The following is a 6064-nucleotide window of genomic DNA, read 5'->3' on the forward strand; positions in this document are numbered from 1 at the left end:
GAGCCGAGCAGCGGATTCTTCCTCTTCTCCCCGTATTCTGCTCCAGGCATCCCTCTAGTGGCAGTCCCAGAATTTCCCTGTTACTGCGCCATTGACCTCCAGCCAGGAGCCCCTCTCCCTGACAGTCACCTGTACAATCTCTCCCGCCCGGAGACGGAGGCTATGGAGAACTACATTCGGGACTCCTTGGCGGCAGGTATTATTCGTCCTTCCTCGTCACCTGTAGGAGCGGGATTATTTTTTGTTGGAAAGAAGGATAAGACCCTCAGACCCTGTATTGATTTCCGTGTACTTAACAACATCACCATTAAGAACAAATATTCTCTGCCTTTAATTAATTCTGCTTTTCCCCTCCTTCATGGTGCTACTATCTTTACGAAACTGGATCTACGAAATGCGTATCACCTGGTGCGCATTCGTAAAGGTGATGAATGGAAGACTGCCTTCAACACACACTTGGGACATTTTGAGTATCTGGTTATGCCTTTTGGTTTGTCTAATGCCCCTGCTGTTTTTCAGGCACTAGTGAATGATGTCCTTCGGGACATGTTGAATCGTTTTGTTTTTGTCTATCTGGATGATATCCTGATTTTCTCAGAGTCCTCCCAGGAACATGAACTGCATGTGCGCCAGGTGTTGCAAAGGTTGTTGGAGAACAAACTATTTGTGAAGATGGAGAAGTGTGAATTTCATGTGTCCGAAACCTCTTTTTTGGGTTACATAATAGCTCAGGGGGAGTTGCGGATGGACCCAGCTAAGATCTCTGCTGTCACGGACTGGCCAGCCCCCTCCACCCGCAAACAACTTCAACGATTCCTGGGGTTTGCGAACTTCTACAGGAGGTTAATCAAGGACTACAGCCGCATTGCTGCGCCACTCACCGCTCTCACCTCCATCTCACTACCGTTCGCTTGGAATGAAGGGGCCGAATCAGCGTTCGAAGAGCTGAAACATCGCTTCGCCTCGGCTCCCATTCTGATGCAGCCTGACCCCGACCGCCAGTTTGTCGTGGAGGTGGATGCAGCCGACACTGGGGTAGGTGCAGTGTTGTCACAACGTTCACCGGAAGATAACAAACTGCATCCCTGTGCTTTTCTTTCACGGAAACTTTCTCAGGCAGAGAGGAATTATGATGTTGGCAATCGTGAACTGCTCGCCGTTAAGCTGGCTCTCTAGGAGTGGCGGCATTGGTTGGAGGGGGCGGAACAACCCTTCATCGTTTGGACGGATCATAAAAATCTTGCATACATCCAGTCAGCGAAGCAGCTCAATCCCCGTCAAGCCAGGTGGGCACTATTTTTTGGTAGATTCAATTTTTCTGTCTTACCGTCCTGGGTCACGCAACGTCAAGCCTGACGCCCTGTCTCGTGTTCATTCTGCTGTTGATACTGGTAGTAACCCTGAACCCATCTTGCCTCCTACCTGCAGTATTGCTGCCATCACATGTGACATCGAAGGGATTGTTAGACAGGCTCAACATCTACAGGCTGACCCTGGGAGCGGTCCTCCTAACCGGTTGTTTGTCCCTGAATTCCTGACCTCCACCCACTTTCCGACACAGTGTCACGGATTCAGCCGAGGCTGCCCCTCCTCCTTGCTCGGGCAGGCTTCGGCGTTCGTCGTCACCGGAGTACTAGCTGCTACCGATCCATGTGTCTATGTTCGACTTGTTTTGTCTTAATTGGTCACACCTGTTTCCCATCATGTAGTTATGTCTTCCCTATTTAACCCTCTGTCTCACACTGTGTGTTGTGCGTGTTTGTATTTGTCTTGGTTGTCGTTAGTGTGCGGGATTGTTCCATCCCTGCGTGGAGGTTTGCTGTTCATTCTTTTACCTTTGAGTAAAGTACGCTTTTTGTGTCCTGCGCCTGACTTCGCCTACCACGTTACACTGACGCCTTGACACGCAGTTGCTGAATAAACACAGTTAACTCAGCATCAACAACAGAGATATGATGGTGATCACACGGGGCCTGCCGTGATTATTTCAGTGCAAAAGTCCTAGACCCTGGCATATAGGCGGCTGCTGCTCTCATTATTTCAAATTAAAAATACAAGTGGCCCTTGTTAAGGGCCTCTTCACTCACCCTTTGCCCTGTTTATTGCATAGCATAACAATGTCCAGAACAACTTCTCTCTACAAATGAATCGTCCATGGTCTCGTGGTTAAGTTTTTTGTACCCATAGGATGCCACTCAAAAGAAGACAAAAAATAAGTGTGCCTCCACCCCCAACCTCCTATCCCATTCCCCCAACCCCATCCAACCAACATGTCTTCGTAGATCATTACTAGACAGCCATTTTCAAGCCGATTTAAGTCAAAATGGTAAGTAGGCCATTCAGAAACATTCCATGTTGACTAGGTAAGCAACTCCAGAGTAGCACAGCTGGTAGAGCACGGCGCTTGTAACGCCAGGGTAGTGGGTTTGATCCCCGGGACCACCCATACACAAAAAGAATGTATGCACACATGACTGTAAGTCGCTTTGGATAAAAGCGTCTGCTAAATGGCATATTATTATTATATTTGGCCTTGTGTTTTAGGGTATTGTCCTGCTGAAAGGTGAATTTGTCTCCCAGTGTCTGTTGGAAAGTTGACTGAATCAGGTTTTCCTCTAGGATTTTGCCTGTGCTTAGCTCTATTCCATTTATTTTTATCCAAAGAAACGCCTTAGTCCTTACGCTGACAAGCATATCCATAACATGATGCAGACACCACCATGCTTGAAAATATGAAGAGTGGTACTCAGTGATGTGTGTTGGATTTGCCTCATAAAAAGTATGAGCTGGCGCACACCCAGAGAAAATTATTTAGTGTAGAGGTGCTGACTAATGGTGAATAAACTGTAAGCTATATAAATAAATAAAGAGAGGATTTGGATTTGCCCCAAACATAACGCTTTTTTATTCAGGACATAAAGTAAATTTCTTAGCATTTGTTTTGTTGCTATTTTACTTTAGTGCCTTATTGCAAACAGGATGCATGTTTTGGAATATTTTTATTCTGTACCGGCTTCCTTCTTTTCACTCTGTCATTTAGGTTAGTATTGTGTTACAATGTTACAATGTTGTTGATCCATCCTCAGTTTTCTCCTATCACAGCCATTAAACTCCGTAACTGTTTGAAACTCACCATTGACATCAGTTGCTGGGACTGCTAGTCTCTGTCCAGTGATCCTGCCGACCAAGGCCGGGTCTGAGGAGCTATTTGGCGTAGCAGCTAGCCTAGCTGCTAGCTAGCTGCCTATCAAGCTAGCAGGGTTTTCTTGAGGGCTTGAACGCAGCCCGCGATGCGGTTAGCCATTGTGGCTGGGACCGCGGATTGTCCCGGATTTGTGGATGTCTTTTTCAATCTTCCCTGTGACCTGCCCTGTCTGGAACTGTTGAGAGTAACAGCGTAACCATGACAAAGACCAAAGCCGGTGGGAGTACCGTTGAGGACAGTGATGTCTATCACACGTGAAGGATCTTTTAAACTAACAAGTGTCCAAATACTGGTGGATTCAACTAATAAAAGAAGGGACGACCTGACCAGAGAGGTCCAGAACCTGAAGAACAGTTTGCAGTTCTCCCAGGGTCAGCTCGATGAGTTGAAACAGGAGAACGGCAAGATGATCTGTAAGTCATTGAGAGAGGACATCAGTTCTGTGTGTGAATCCATGATAGCAATGACGGATAAATCAGACTATCTCGAGGGAAATCAAGGTGGAACAACATGGTTGTGGATGGAATTGCAAAATCTCCACATGAGACCTGGACGGAGTCTGAGGACAAAGTGAGGGAAATGATCTCTGAGAAATTGAAGATGGACCACAGGATTGAGGTGGAGCGTTCCCACAGGACTGGAAAACCCACCACCGGCCCAGGTGACAGGCCCTGGCCGATAGTGGTCAAGTTCCCTAGGTTCAAGGACAAGGTAGCTGTTCTGGAAAGAGCCAAGCACTTGAGAGGAACATATATCTTCCTCAACGAGGGCTATCCTGAAGCTGTGCGCCAGAAGAAGAAAGAACTTATCCCAGCCATGAAAGCTGCCAAAGCGCGTGGAGACAATGCTTACATCCACTATGTCAGGCTCATTGTCCACCCTCCCTCCCAGAAGCCTGGAAGGGATGAGAGAGCCAAGCCTATGGGTTCGTAGCTTCAACCCCGCAGCACACATACACACACCAATTGATTAACGGACTGCTGAATGTATATTATTTTATCTTGCTCTGTTTGCTCTTTTAAGTATTATGTCTATCTCTGATAAGCTACCCAGGAAAGGGCTGAAAATAGCCCATATGGGGCGGCAGGTAGCTTAGTGGTTAAGAGCGTTGTGCCAGTAACCGAAAGGTCGCTGGTTCTAATCCCCGAGCTGACTAGGTGAAAAATCTGTCCATGTGACCTTGAGCAAGGCACCCTAATTGCTCCTGTAAGTCGCCCTGGATAAGAGCGTCTGCTAAATGACCTATTTATTTATTTATATTAATATATGTAGCCGTAGAAATAAGGTTCATGAAATCAATAACTTGCTAACATCAGGTAACATTCATATATTAGCCATTTCCGAGACTCACATAGATAATTAGTTTGATGATACAGCAGTAGCAATACAAGGATATAACATCTATAGAAGAGACAGAACTGCTTATGGGGGAGGGGTTGCTGTATATATTCAGAGCCATATCCCTGTAATGCTTAGAGAATCTTATGTCAAGTGTTATTGAAGTGTTGTGGTTGCAGGTTCACTTGGCACATCTAAAGCTTTTTCTTTTGGGGTGTTGCTATAGGCCACCACATGCTAACAGTCAGTATCTAAATAATATGTGTGAAATGCTTGATAGTGTATGTGATGTAAACAGACAGGTCTACTTTCTTGGGGACCTGAATATTGACTAGCTTTCATCAAGCTGTCTGCTCAAGAGGAAGCTTCTCACTGTAACCAGTGCCTGTAATCTGGTTCAGGTTATTAATCAACCTACCAGGGTGTTTAAAAACACTACAGGAACAAGATCATCCACATGTATTGATCACATTTTTACTAATACTGTAGAACTTTGTTCTAAAGCTGTATCCGTACCCATTGGATGCAGTGATCACAATATAATGGCTCTATCCAGGAAAGCCAAAGTTCCAAAAGCTGGGCCTAATATAATGTATAAGAGATCATACAAAATATTTTGCAGTGACTCTTATGTGGATGATGTAAAAAAATATTTGTTGGTCTGATGTGATTAATAAGGAGCATCCCACCATAAAGCATGAAGAAGGAGGTGTTATGGTGTGGGGGTGCTTTGCTGTTGACACTGTCTGTGATTTGTTTAGAATTCAAGGCACACTTAACAAGCATGGCTACCACAGCATTCTGCAGCGATACACCATCCCATTTGGTTTGGGCTTAGTGGGACTATCATTTGTTTTTCAACAGGACAATGACCCAACACACCTCCAGGCTGTGTAAGGGCTATTTTACCAAGAAGGAGAGTGATGAGTGCTGCATCAGATGACCTGGCCTCCACAATCCCCCGATCTCAACCCAATTGAGATGGTTTGGGATGAGTCGGATGGCAGAGTGAAGGAAAAGCAGCCAACAAGTGCTCAGCATATGTGGAACTCCTTCAAGACTGTTGGAAAAGCATTCCAGGTGAAGCTGGTTGGGAGAATGCCAAGAGTGTGCAAATCTGTCATCAAGGCATAGGGTGGCTATTTGAAGAATCTCAAATATAAAATATATTTTGATTTGTTTAAGACTTTTTTGGTTACTACATGATTCCATGTGTGTTATTTAATAGTTTTGATGTCTTCACTATTATTCTACAATGTAAAAAATAGTAAAAATAAAGACAAACCCTTGAATGAGTAGGTGTGTCCAAACCTTTGACTGGTACTGTATAAGGCCCAGAATTCTTCCTGACCGTGACCCAGCATAGCCAGGAAAGACTCTACTAGTAAGTAGGCTGCACCTATAGGGCTTGGAGTTTTTTCCATTAAATAATACAATGCATAGAGTGAAAATGTATGCATTTGACATGAACTGCAGCTTAGCTGATAATATTTAATAATGACGTTTAATGGTCCAAATCTA

Source organism: Coregonus clupeaformis, chromosome 6, assembly GCF_020615455.1.
Source record: "Coregonus clupeaformis isolate EN_2021a chromosome 6, ASM2061545v1, whole genome shotgun sequence".
NCBI classification, from domain to species: Eukaryota; Metazoa; Chordata; class Actinopteri; order Salmoniformes; family Salmonidae; genus Coregonus; species Coregonus clupeaformis.